The sequence below is a fragment of the Muntiacus reevesi genome, chromosome 1, assembly GCF_963930625.1.
Source record: "Muntiacus reevesi chromosome 1, mMunRee1.1, whole genome shotgun sequence".
NCBI lineage: Eukaryota > Metazoa > Chordata > Mammalia > Artiodactyla > Cervidae > Muntiacus > Muntiacus reevesi.
In genome coordinates this window covers 208,005,063-208,018,663 of record NC_089249.1, presented here as the reverse complement: position 1 = coordinate 208,018,663, position 13,601 = coordinate 208,005,063, and positions in this window count along the sequence as shown.

Here is a 13,601-nt window from a genome sequence, read left to right as displayed (position 1 = left end):
TCAGAAGGAAGAGACAGGGAGAAGAGGTGGGGTGAGTGCAGTCAGGCCCCTGGATTACTTACATATTTTAGTTATTTTAGGTTGTGCAAATTGTTCTGAAAATTCTCCACAAGGAATAAAACTTTTCCAAATCAGACTTCAAATCAAGATTTTGCAAATAATAGGTTAACCAAAGCGAGAGTTTTAAAGACGTTTAAATGTTCTTATCTTTGAGTAATTCAACTTTGAGAAATAGTCAAAGAACAGTACAAAAATCTTAGTAAAAGATGCTCATTAACAGTAGCTTTTTTAAAAATAAGAGTAAAATCTGATTTCTCCCAAATAGTGGGGTTTTTAAATTCAATTAAATGCTACTGCATATCTTAAAATGTGAAAACTACAATATATTATTCAGAAAATAAGGCAGGAGGCAGAAATTTTAGAAAGAATTTTTCTCATATGTCCGAGAGAAAAATGTATTTTGACATATTTCTAGATTTTCTATTATAATATATAGAAATCATATGCCTTTTCTAACAATACCTCCCAAAGAACAAACAAGATTAAGATTAAAAGATATTTAAAAAAAAAAAATACTCCAGAAGGGGTAAGAAAGTTGCCCATCAAAAAAAAGCCCTGTCTTTCTTCTTCCTCTCCTCTTGCATCTCCTCCTTTTGTTCAAAGGTTCATGCACTTCGTTTCTAGTTGAAACTGCAGATTCTGGCTCACTGCTGTCCATCACTTGACAATAATCTCTTTGAGCTCTTAAGTTACAGGTTTATTTTCTACAAATGTACTGTATTATTATTCTTGGAATTATAATTAGCATCATCAGACAAGAATAGCCCTGGATTCCCAAAGACATGTGTCTGATACATTTGTAGACTTCTTTGAACTCCTGTCCAAGACTCCTCAAACAATGTGAATGGCTGTCCTCTCTTTCTTTAGTTTTCAATCCTAACATTTTTTGGTTCGCTGATTTCTGATTTTCTGTGATCTAAAAAGAAAAACAATTATTTGGCAGGATTTTTTGACTGCTTATTGACTTTGTAGTCACAAATTTATAAATTTTCAAATTTCCAAATATTTTAGCTGTAATTTTAATAGCATATAAGTCCAATAACTTCCTTTTGCCATTTAATTTTTCTACCAAAATCAACTTTACCCAATGTCCCCATTTTTTTTCAGTCTGTGAAATTTTACTTCAGTTTACATAAAAGTTCATTTTACAATACATAATGTAATACCTTCTATTTGATATTTATCTATTTCTTTTAGTTTCCTTTACTGTCTTTTGACCATTTATTAACCTCTTATCTCTTTCCCACAAGCCTTTAGAAACTCTGACTAGTTGTTTCGTATCTTGTTATTTTTTATAGAGTGTTGTTTTTTAAGAACATCAACAATAGGACAAAAATGCCATGCAGATACACATGTTCATTTTTCTTTACAAAGAATTACAGTGACTGTTGTGGATCAAAGACTTTTTCTAACAAATATTTTATACTTTCTCTTTTATCTGAATTTCATCAACCTGGTCAAAGTAGATTCTCTTAATCATGTAGAGACAGTGGTAACATATGACCTACATATTAATGAAAAGCAAGAATTTGAATAAGCACACAGTAAAGGAAAACATACGAATGGCCTATAGTGAAACAAGGCAGTTTAAAACAGAGGGTTTGATTAATGAAAACAATGTTGAAAGGTATTTAATTTCATGACTGCAGCCACGAAATTAAAATACGCTTGTTCCTTGGAAGAATAGCTTTATCAAACCTAGGCAGTGTATTAAAAAGCAGAAGCATTACTTTGCCAACAAAAGTTCATATAGTCAAAACTATGGTTTTTCCAGTAGTCATGTACAGATGTGAGAGTTAGACCATAAAGATAGCTGAGCACTAAAGAACTGATGCTTTTGAACCATGGTGCTGGAGAAGACTCTTTAAAGTCCCTTGGACGGCAAGGAGATCAAACCAGTCAGTGCTAAAGGAAATCAACCCTGAATATTCACTGGAAGGACTGATGCTGCAGCTGAAGCTCCAATACTTTGGCCACCTGATGCAAAGAGTTAACTCACTGAAAAAGACCCTGATGCTGGGAAAGATTGAGGGCGAGAGAAGAACGGGACGACAGAAGTTGAGATGGTTGGATGGCATCCCTGACTCAATGGACATGGACATGAGTTTGAGCAAACTCAGGGATACAGTGATGCACAGAGAAGCCTGGCATGCTGAAGTTCATGGGGTAGCAAAGAGTTGGACATGACTTAGCAACTCAACAACAATTGAAAGGTATGGTGGAAACCACCCTTGAAATCTTTTCAAGTTATACAGTTTTTATTGATACTACAGAAATCTAATGAAGTCATTGGCGGTACAGGGCTGTAATCTTTAGTGTATATTCTTGGGTCATTAGCAACTTAGGTTGGAGAATATAAAGAACAAGTACCAATTTCAGGTGCACATTTAACTATTTGTATATCCTCTGAAAACAGTATTAGTGAATATGGCTAAAATCTATTTAAGTCAGAAATGCACTCAAGAATTTACCTGGTGGCTCATTGATAAAGAATCCGCCTACCAATGCAGGAGACATGGGTCTGATCCCTGATTCTGGAAGATCCCACATACTATGGAGCAACTAAATTCATGCACCCCAACTACCAAGCCTGTGCTCTAGAGCCCACAAGTTGCAACTCTTGCAGCCTGCCCACCCTAGAGCTCGTGCTTTACAAGAGAAGCCATTGCAATGAGAAGTCCCTGCACTGCAACTCGAGAGTGGCCTCCGCTTGCTGCAACTAGAGAAAAGTCCACACAGCAATGAAGACCCAGCACAGCCATAAATAAATAAATAAATAAAAATTAAAAAAAGAAACGTGCTCAAGGTCTTCTGGATAAAGAACAACATGAAGAGATGTCTCCCCAACACACTTCTGTTCAGTGTCACTCTTACTAGACTTCCTATTATCCTGGAATAAACTAAAACACAGTCAAATTTAGCCTCACGGTTCACTGCCTCCCTAAAAGGATATCTTCCTAAACAGTGACATGTCCCTAAAACTGTACTATATTAAGGAAATATCTAGTAGGTATTTCCTGACTGACACAACCAGGCTATGGTTTGGAGGGCAATTTATTGGGAAATCTTCTCAGCTCTCAGAGGCTGAGGTACACAATGAAGAGTGTATCTATGTGTAACAAGATGGCAAATTGGATTTTTTTTCTGTTATATTTTAATTGGGAATAAATGAGGGAAAGATGCTAGTTATCCCATAGTCTCAGCTAGCAGGGCACCAGTGAGCCTCCAGAAGTGATGACCAGCAATCTATCTGTGGGGATTATGAAGAGAGGCACATGATCACCTTCACTGGCACCCCCAGTTTACTTAAGAAGGGGAGGAGTGTGGTTGGACTTTTTAGCTGAAAGTTTGGGGAGAAATTGCTTTCCTCTGTGAAACCAGGTGTGTAGGGAAGGGGCAGTCACAAAGAGTCACTCTGAGAGAAGGGGAGATGGCCCCCACACCCCAGAATGAATTATTCCTAAGCTGTAGAACCCACAGCCCTACCCTGGAGCAGCTGCCAGCTTGGAACATGATACCAACATTCTTGGGAAAGATATCTGACAGCCTCCATTTCTAACATGTTGTCATTTTCAGTAACCCCCAAGGCCTCTTCCTCATGGAGAAGGGAAAGAAAGGCACTAGATGTGTATTGAATATACAAGTGGGTCCAGGGATGTCTACCAGAGTGAGGCCTGCTGGAGGAGCTCGGGGCCCTGGAGTCTGAAAGAACCATAATGTCAGGGGCCTGGAAGAAGAAGGTGTCCTTCAATCTTTGGTGCCTCAGAAGAACAGAGAAAGGAACTCAAGCACTTTCTATGGCTTCATGTGTTAGAGAATTTCAGGTGACAAATGACAGTTCCTATGAAGAATCAATGCAGCTACTGGGTTAAGCAAAGGGCAGAGAACCCAGGGAATGGGCTGCAGCACATGCTGATTGGTTCTGACAGAGACAGAGGAGGCTGCTCACTGCACTTTGAGGGAAGGATGGTTCCTGAGCAACAGAGGCAGCTTGGGGAAAGGACACTGTTCCATGAACCAGGAGGGACTACAGATCAGCTATGGGCTCCAGGATCAAATGTAAGCAGACTGAACTAGAGTGAGTCAGAGGCACTCTCCACCACTGCCATGCAGCAGCCCACAAGCCGTCTCCGCTTCCTCCTTGATGGTCGACAAGGAGGTGGCCCCAAAGGACAGAGTGCAAAGAGAGCAGGTGTGGGGGGATCCACTAGATGAAGCATGGAGGAACTGCATAAACAGCAGATCACATCTCCCCTCCCTCTCATCCCCAATTCCAGCCACTATATCCACAGCCAAGGCTGGCACTGGTAAGGTATGGATGAAGGCGAGAAAAGTGGGGAAAGAAGTCAAGCTTGACACTGTTCGAGACTGATCTGATAAAGTGAACTAGACTGAGTTTTACACAGCAACTTAGAATATCTTAAACCAAAATTGAATGGAAAGTTAAGAAATCTGTCCAAGATTTCATCACACAAAAGTGGAACTGTCACTCTGGCACAACAAGGGGAAGCCACAACTAAAACACTCAATAAAATGACCTAACAACGCATTAACGTGAGATGGAAAAGCCACTTTCATTTTTACCTCTAGAGCTAAAGAAGAGAGTGATGACCTTCAAGTGGCTACTTATTTGTCCCATCTCCAAATCAGCCCATAACTATGTTGATTTGCTTAAAAATCAAAAGTATTAGGCAAGGTCTACCCTTGAGTACAGCATGAGTGGTTAAAGTGTGAGCTTTGGAGTCAGAAGGACTCGGGATGGAATTCCATTACTGGCCAGGTCACTCATCTACTGAAGTCTCAGTTTCTCCATTCAAAAAAGTGGTGATAATTACACTTACTTCAGATAGTTGATATAAATACTGATTGGCATAATTAATGAAAATCACTTAGTCCTTAGCATTGCATAAATGTTCTCATTGTTGATGTAAATAATACATTACTCTGCTTTTCTGTCTAGATGGCAGTCATGATCATGGTAAAATTCAATTACTGTCAGTATACTAACCTCTCTGCTTTTTCCAGCTAAAGGTGCCAAGGCTAAGTTGGCTCATGTTCATAATGGTGCCCTGGAACAGTACTGATGGACAAAGAATCTCGCTGAGATACTTAGAAAAAAATAAAATATTGGAAGTGCTTGAGAGAGACTAATGCTTTGAGAAGAGATCATTATTTAAATGAATCATGATATGCTTTTGACTCAAAATGCAGACAAGTAAATACAACTCTTCCAGTGTCTGTACAGTTCTTTCTCTGAAGAGTTTTTCTTCCTCTTCCACTCACTTGATTTGTTCTCAAATTAAATTTTACTTCCATGCATGTGAATGTACAGCAAGGTTGAGGAACAAAAATCTGATCTACTTCTAAATATTTGTTCATAAAGCTCTAGTGTGTATCCAGTATTTCAGGGTACTTGCCTCCTCTCCCTACTGAAGGTTGATGCCAGCAGCCCAGGAAGAGGGAGTAACCCTCAACTTTTGAACCAGTCTGCTGGCACAGGAGAGGAAAATATTTGACTATGCAAAGAAACATCCTCAACTCTCAAAAATTTTTGGAAAATATAGAATAGAATGATTTGGAAAAGTATTCAAAAATATTTCTTCAAAGAATTTATGTGGCTATCATAAAAACCCTTCCAAGAAATTAATTGTCTTTTGTCACCTCACTTTCTTCCTTATCTTCTAAAGGTGATTTCCTCATTTTTTTCTTACAAGTGCAGTAGTTTAAAAAATGGATGCTCTTTCAAGCAATGCTTGGTCTCGATCAAAGTTAAGGTCTAAGATTTTGCTAGGTTTTAGGTGCTCGAATTGCCACCTAAAGTTGATTTTTAGAGGTATTACCTCTTACCTACTATCTCTTCCCTCTCCAATTTGCTCAAAATAATACTATTACTTGAGTAATTTCTATTTTCACAATCTTTAACTCCAACATCTCTAATATCCAACATCACCAATACACACACACACACAAACACATGCATGCATGCACACACACATACATACTTCATTTTTTTCCTGAGGCAAACTGAAATGTTATTGACAAGCCCAAGACTGTTATTGAAAATGGAGTGGTTGGCCCTCCAAATCCTCGGATGCAAAGCCCATGGATATAGAGCGCTGACTGTATTTCTTGTACCCTGCCATTTTATCTAAGAGACATGAGCATCCACAGATTTGGGCATGCACAGGGGTTCCTGAATAAATCTCCCATTGATACCAAGGGACAGCTGTATACAGAAAAATGCTGGGAAAGAAGTTAAAAAGAGAAGGAGGGAGAAACTTTGGGATTAGAACTAAAACAATGAAATAAAGAGTGTGGAGTGGAAGGCACTGTGTTTAAGTTTACCTCAGGAGTCAATATGCTCCATTACTTGCTTTTAATTCTTTTGCTCAAGATAAGCTGATTATGGGCGTCCAATGAGGTCACTTCATGGCAAATAAAAGGTGAAAAGGTGGAAACAACAGATTTTATTTTCTTGGAACTCCAAATCACTGCAGACATGAAATTAAAAGACACTTGCTCCTTGGAAGAAAAACTATGACACACCTAGACAGTGAATTAAAAAGCAGAGATATCACTTTGCTGACACAAGTTCATAGAGTCAAAGCTATGGTTTTTCCAGTAGTCATGTACGGATGTGAGAGCTGGACCATTAAGAAGGCAGAGTGCCGAAGAATTGATGCTTTTGAATTGTTGTGCTGGAGGAGACTCTTGAAAGTCCCTTGGGTGGCAAGGAGATTAAACCCATCAGTTCTAAAAGAAATCAACATTGAATACTCATTGGAAGTTCTGATACTGAAGCTCCAATACTTTGGCCACCTGATGTGAAGAGCTGACTCATTGGAAAAGACCCTAATGCTGGGAAGGATTGAGGGCATAAGAAAGGAGTGACAGAGGATGAAATGCTTGGATGGCATCACTGACTCAATGGACATGAGTCTGAGCAAGCTCCAGCAGATAGATAGTGAAGGACAGGGAAGCCTGGTGTGCTGCAGTCCATGGGGTCACAAAGAGCTGGACACAACTTAGCGACTGAAAAACAACAAATAAGCTGATTATGGAATCTTTCAGAATTCCCATTATGTGTTCCCCCACTTGAACTCCCTTTATTTCAATTTCAACTAAAAATTATCCTGTATTATCATTTCAATTTGCCAAAGTTTTACTTCTAGTCAGTTCTATTTATTCTCTTTAGGACAGGTTGATTACATACAAATGATATGCCAAGATGATGCTGACTGTCATTAGATAAGACGATATAAGACAAATCCCCTAGCCACTCATTATTTTAAAAAATATATCTGAACCATTTTTTTCTAACCTGTATAGTATGTCCTGGAGAAGGCAATGGCACCCCACTCCAGTACTCTTGCCTGGAGAATCCCATGGACGGAGGAGCCTGGTAGGCTGCAGTCCATGGTGTCGCAAAGAGTCGGACACGACTGAGCGACTTCACTTTCACTTTTCACTTTCATGCATTGGAGAAGGAAATGGCAACCCACACCAGTGTTCTTGCCTGGAGAATCCCAGGGACGGGGGAGCCTGGTGGGCTGCCGTCTATGGGGTCGCACAGAGTCGGACATGACTGGAGCGACTTAGCAGCAGCAGCAGCAGCATCATGTCCAATCCCGTCATGTGCTCCACTGCCTGAGAATATTTAGTTAGGAACTTATACCAATCAGAGCTGATCTGAGAAGGTGAACTGAACTCTAAGGCCAGTCCTCTCAAAAAAGACAGCAAATAAGGAAGGGAAGGACCTGGGGAACTCAGAATTGAGACAGAAGCACTGTTTTCACACACTCCCAAGTATGTTCAATTCAGAGTTCTCCCAAGCTAGTACCAATAGAAGCATTTCAAAACAGCAAGTCATTCACTGAATTTTTGTTATGCTTCATGGGTTTTATAAACACACTGTGGTTTTATAAGACACCCTGTGGGCTAAGTATAAAGTCATCATGCAATGACTATTTGTTTTTGCCTCTCTGGCACCCATTCCCCCTTTTTGGATAAGGGGGCTCCAAATTTTCATTGGGAATCTATCCACTGTCTGGGACTTCCTAGGTGGCGCTCGTGGTAAAGAATTCACCTGCCAATGCAGGAGACCCAAGAGACGACAGAGATATGAGTTTGACCCCTGGGTCAGGAAGAGCCCCTGGAGGAGGAAATGGCAACCCACTCCAGTATTCTTGCCGGGATAATCTCATGGACAGAGGACCCGGGTAGGACACAGCCCAGGGGGTTGCAGAGCCAGACAAAACAGAGTCTGAGCACATCCACTGCCTGTTCTCAGTCCATCTCTTTGGATGGGGCTCTACCTGCAACTTCAGGAAACAGAGCATGGGACCAGGCTTGGCTTTGCTAGGCACTTCCTGACCTGGATGCAGGATGTCCTGGGAGAGTAGAAATGTGCCCTCTAACTGATCCGTAACCTAAAATGTAGGCGGAAGCTGCAAGAAATGGCATGCCACCACAAGAGGAGAGTCCTATGAGAGTGAAACTAAGAGCAAAGGGAACTAAGATAGGAGACAAAAAAGCGATAACCAAACGGAGCCTCCCTGACATTGTTTGGGCTCTGGATCAATCTGAATCCTGAACTCATGCCGACACCTCAAAATTTTAGTTCTGTGAGCCAATTCATGCCCCCTTTCTTTTTCTGACTTTGATTGGATTGAGTTTTCTATATCTTGCAACAGAAAGACTCTTAATTGATTATGATGCATGATTTTATAAGTCAGAAAACTAAAACTCAGAACATTTTATGCTTGGTAAGTGGCAGACCTGGATTTTAAATCCAGTCTCTTTCACTCAAAGTGTCGTATTCTTCCAGTGCAAAATAAAGCATGAAGGCAATAATTTCATTTTGAGAGGTATGACATTTAATTTTATATATCAGTTTGGCTAGGTGATGGTGCCCAGTGCTTAAGTGAAGCTAGTCTAGATGTTGCTACAAAGGTACTTTTGTAGATATGACTAATGTTTACAACCAACTAAATTTAAGTTAAGCAGATTAGCTTCTATCACATGGGTGGGTGAGCTTCATCCAAACAGTTGAAGGCATTTAAAGCAAAAACCAGAGAAGAAAGAATACTGCCTTAAGACTGTAACACAGAAATTCTGCTTGAGTTTCTAGTCAGCCTATAAAGATTTTGAACTTTCAGTCAATTCCTTAAAATCAATCAATCTATCAGCCCATCTCCAGAGGTCTCTTGAACCCTGACTAACACAAAGATTAACAGAAAGATACAAAGATTAACTGAGGGATACCCAGGAGAATGTGGGAAAAGGCAAAGGAAATACATTTTTTCCCCTCAACAGGTCATTTCCCAGATGATTTTCCAAAATAAGACGGGACAGACAAAGCTCTGTGATGGAAGTCACAAAAGACACTTTTTCTGACAAGTACCTAATGAGATATTTTGTTTGCTTTGCTTTTTCCCAAAGTGAAAAAAGTCTACAGATACTTAAGAATGCTCATGTGTGCGCTCCGTCACTCTGTCACGTCCGACACTCTTGTGACCCCATGAACTGCAGCCCACCAGGCTCCTCTGTCCATGGGATTCCCCAGGCAAGAATATCAGAGTGGGTTGCCATTTCCTCCTCCAGGGGATCTTCCTGACCCGGGGACAGAACTGTACTGGCAGGTGAATTCTTTAGCACTGAGCTATCTGGGAAGCCCATTTCAAAATAAGCCATGTTAAATTGTTACTGTTCAATACTTTTTTAAATGCAGGCTGATTTTGAAAATTAAAGGCAATGAGGAAGCACTTGTGTGCACAGGTTTGAGAGGATTTTCATGCTCTTTCAAAGAGTTTGATTATACAGTTCAGTGCAGGGACAGAATCTTGAAGGAGGAGTGACCAGTACTGCCACGACTCACACATGATTTCTCAAATCACTCTTTCTTATGGTCACAGCATCCACTCAAAAGATGCAGCGTTTTCAGTATAATATAGAGGGTAGCTGAACGATCAGCCCAGCTTCACACTGCAACTCTGCTGACATTTGCTAAAATGCCCAAACCCAATGGGATAAATAATTCAGTTTCCCTGAAAGATATAAGGGAAAGGCTCTGATGGGTTGATAAAGAAGAATGCTGCTGTCCTCTTCTGCTTTCAAAGGATGCAAGACTTGCCAACTCTATCCCAGTTTTCAAATAAACCATGAAATTCACAGCCCCAAATTGAGATTCTCATTTTCAGCCACAGCTATTCCTAATTTCTGTTCCACCAATACTACAGGCATAGAGAGATAAGTTGGATGATTTGCAGCTCGAACTGTAAAAAGAAGTTTCAGAGAGACAATAGGAAAAAAAAAGGTTTGGTAGGTTTGGAAAATTCCTTCTCTTTTAATACACTATAAAATGTGAAGCAGAAGAACAATGACTTAATGAGTTTCTGTCTCTGTACTGTGACAAATCTACAATTTGGCCATTGTAAAAGTAATGATATGTTTCATTAATTTCATATGTTCGTTTAATAGAGTATTTGGAGGAAAGGCATTTTTGCTTTAGAAATTAGAGCAAAGAAAGCTGATAAGGGCTTCAAGTTGGTGTTTGGTACTTCCTGGAATACATTAATAACGTTCAGTCACCTTTTCAAACACACAGACAACTCTCAAAGCAATGCTTTGTCTTCCCAGTCACAATCCTAATAATGAAAGACCAGAAATCCTCACCTAGCATCTCCCCACAGTCCGCCTCCTCCCAGTGCTTGCGTGTGTGTGTGCTCATGCGTGTGTGTGCATGCACACACACACACACACCCCTTTTTACAGGTACATTTTTTTTTTCCCCAGCTGTGCTGGGTCTTCGTGGCTGTGCACAGGGTTTTCTCTAGTTAAGGCAAGAGGGGGTGACTTTTCATTGAGGTGTGCGGGCTTTTCATTGCATGGGCTCCTCTTGTTCTGAGCATGGGCCCCAGAGTATGCAGGCTTCAGTACCCTCGGCTTGCGGGCTCTAGAGCTCAGGCTCAGCACTTGTGTTGCATGGGCTTAGCTGCTCTGCGGCATGTAGGATCTTCCTGGAGCAGGGATGGAACCCGCATCGCTGCACTGGAGGTGGGACTCTTATCCATTACACCACCAGGGAAGCCCTGTGGGTACATGTGGATCGGGTAGTTAATATTCTATAGCCCCATCCATCTATTCACTGGACCAACTTCTTTATGCCATTTCTTAATCCTCTTTGGGGAAAATTCTTTAGAAACAAGCTGTACGTAACTGTCATGGTCTCACCTCACCTTTTTGCAAATACCCTCATATTGGGCTTTCTTAGGTGGGATTCTCTAGAAGCTGACCCCAGACAAGGGTTTGATTACCAGAACCTTATTTGTGAAGGATCCAGGAAGCATGTGGGGTTGGGAGGGGAAATGGGGCCAGAAGGCAAGCAGCCATTCAAAGATGCACTATTGAGCGAGCTGCCCTTGTGGGCAGTGGGGATGCTGACCCTGAGGACTGTTAGGAGCTTGTATAAAGCACGTCTGAGCTATGCCCACTGGGGCACTTATCCCCCAGTTCTCACATGTCAGTGACTGAGGGCTGCTTCCAGGGGAACACAATCCCTGCACTCCAGCCTGTAGTGATGGGATGGAGGGGAGCTGTGGGGGAGACGAAGAACTTGTAGTAGGATCCCAGCAGCACATAGGGGTTGGTGAGAGCTCAGAGGATGTGGGTAGTACAAACGTCACTGCCAAAAGTGACACAGGACGGGTCTGTCCCTTAAGACATTCATTCAACAAGCTCCTTTCTACCCCAATTGTCCAAGACTACCATCCATGAACCAGCTGGCAAACCCGTCACCCTAGTCACCGCAAACACACTCACCTGCTATACTTTCTGCATTCAGAGCTGGATAGTAATAGGTTTCACTTGACTTGGTCTTTAGAAAAAAACTTCAGGCTTGTTCTATTTCACTAACAGAGGGAGCCAGACTCTATAAAGCCCTGTGAAATCTGGATGTGTTCAATGTGCTTATTCTCTCAAAATGTCTTATGTCCCTTTGTGCGATTTCTAGCCCAACCCCATGAATAGAAAAATTAGGCTGGAGTAGGTAGGAAGGAAGAATGGGAGGAGAGAAAATTTACATCACAGAGAAAGCTTACATCTAAAAAAACAACAGCAGCAGGATGAACCTCAAGGTGGGTTGCAGCTTTCTACAGTGGGAAGGTTAAGACTTCTATTGTTTGTTTGTTTGTTTTTTTAAATACCTTTTACCCAGGCCTGGGGAAGGAAGGGCTGTCCTAGTAGCCTGTCAGGGTGGGTATCTTGGCCGCAGACTGCTGGCATTCTATGGCTTCTGTGGAGCCGTTTTCCATTGGTTGTGCTCTTGGCCAGTGAGAGCTATTTTGAGAGACCCACTCATTTCTAGGCCTTCATTTATTTACTTTCACAAAAGTATTATCCCCGTTAAGACAAAACATTGATTAAGGCTGTATTGTGAATCGCTGCTATAGTTAGAATGGATAACCTGTAAGTAATGGACCTACTGTATCGCATGTGGAACTCTGCCCATGGTACACCGCAGTCTGGATGGGAAGGGAGTTTGGGGAGAATGGATACGTGTATATATATATATGGCTGAGTCCCTTCTTTGGTTTAACCTGAAACTATCAAAACACTGTTAATTGGTTATACCCCAATACAAAATATAAAGTTTTTTTTTTAAAAAAAGCTCATATTTCTCATTTATCTTATCACTTGATTGCTTCCTGAGGACGGAGCTGGAAGAAAGTGGGAAGATGGTCAGAGATTCAGGGCAGATCCAGGTGAGTCAAAATGATGGACTGGAAATACACAGACATTTAAAGACAAAACCAAGTGAAGAAACTACTTTGCAAATGAGGAATTCACTGAAGGCGTGAACTGTCTCCAGTATGCTGTTACTGTGCATGAACCAACTGCTAGGCCTTCACCCTCATTCATATCATGTCAGTTGTTCCCTCCCTCCAAGTACCTGCATTTCTAGGGCCGATTTTCTTGTTTTTAGAGTGAGGAAACTTCTGACTTGAAGTCCTAGTATTCCTGAGCCTGGTAGGACATAGGCAGGCACTCCTGGGCCTCCAGAGCAGCCCTCCAAATAAGCATTTCTCTCAGTGTGCAAGCAGTTAAGTCTTCCATTAATTCAGGTCCTTGCAGATACGAGAACAAATGCCTAAATGGGGACTGTGCAAACGTGTGTGTGTGTGTGCACATGCGCGTGTGTGTGCGTGCACCTTATGTAAAAGCACACACATGCATATGCACATGAGCTGAAAGGGAGCATAATAACTCCCCAGTATGCCACAAATAAGAGAACAGCTGCTTGTTTCAGATATTAAAAGAATGCAAATTGGGCTGAGCTTTCTTTTGGCACAAGAACAAGGAATGCTTAAGTTTCCCACTTGCACTTAATTTATTTTTAGGTTTATTCACCACCATTTGTCAGGTTTCTTGAGCTTGACCTGAAACTAACCTTTCGATAAACGTGAAGGCAAACAGAGCCCTGAAACTCTATCTGTATGTTCTTTTGTCTTGGGAACTGTAAATCGGGGCATTAGGTGAATAAC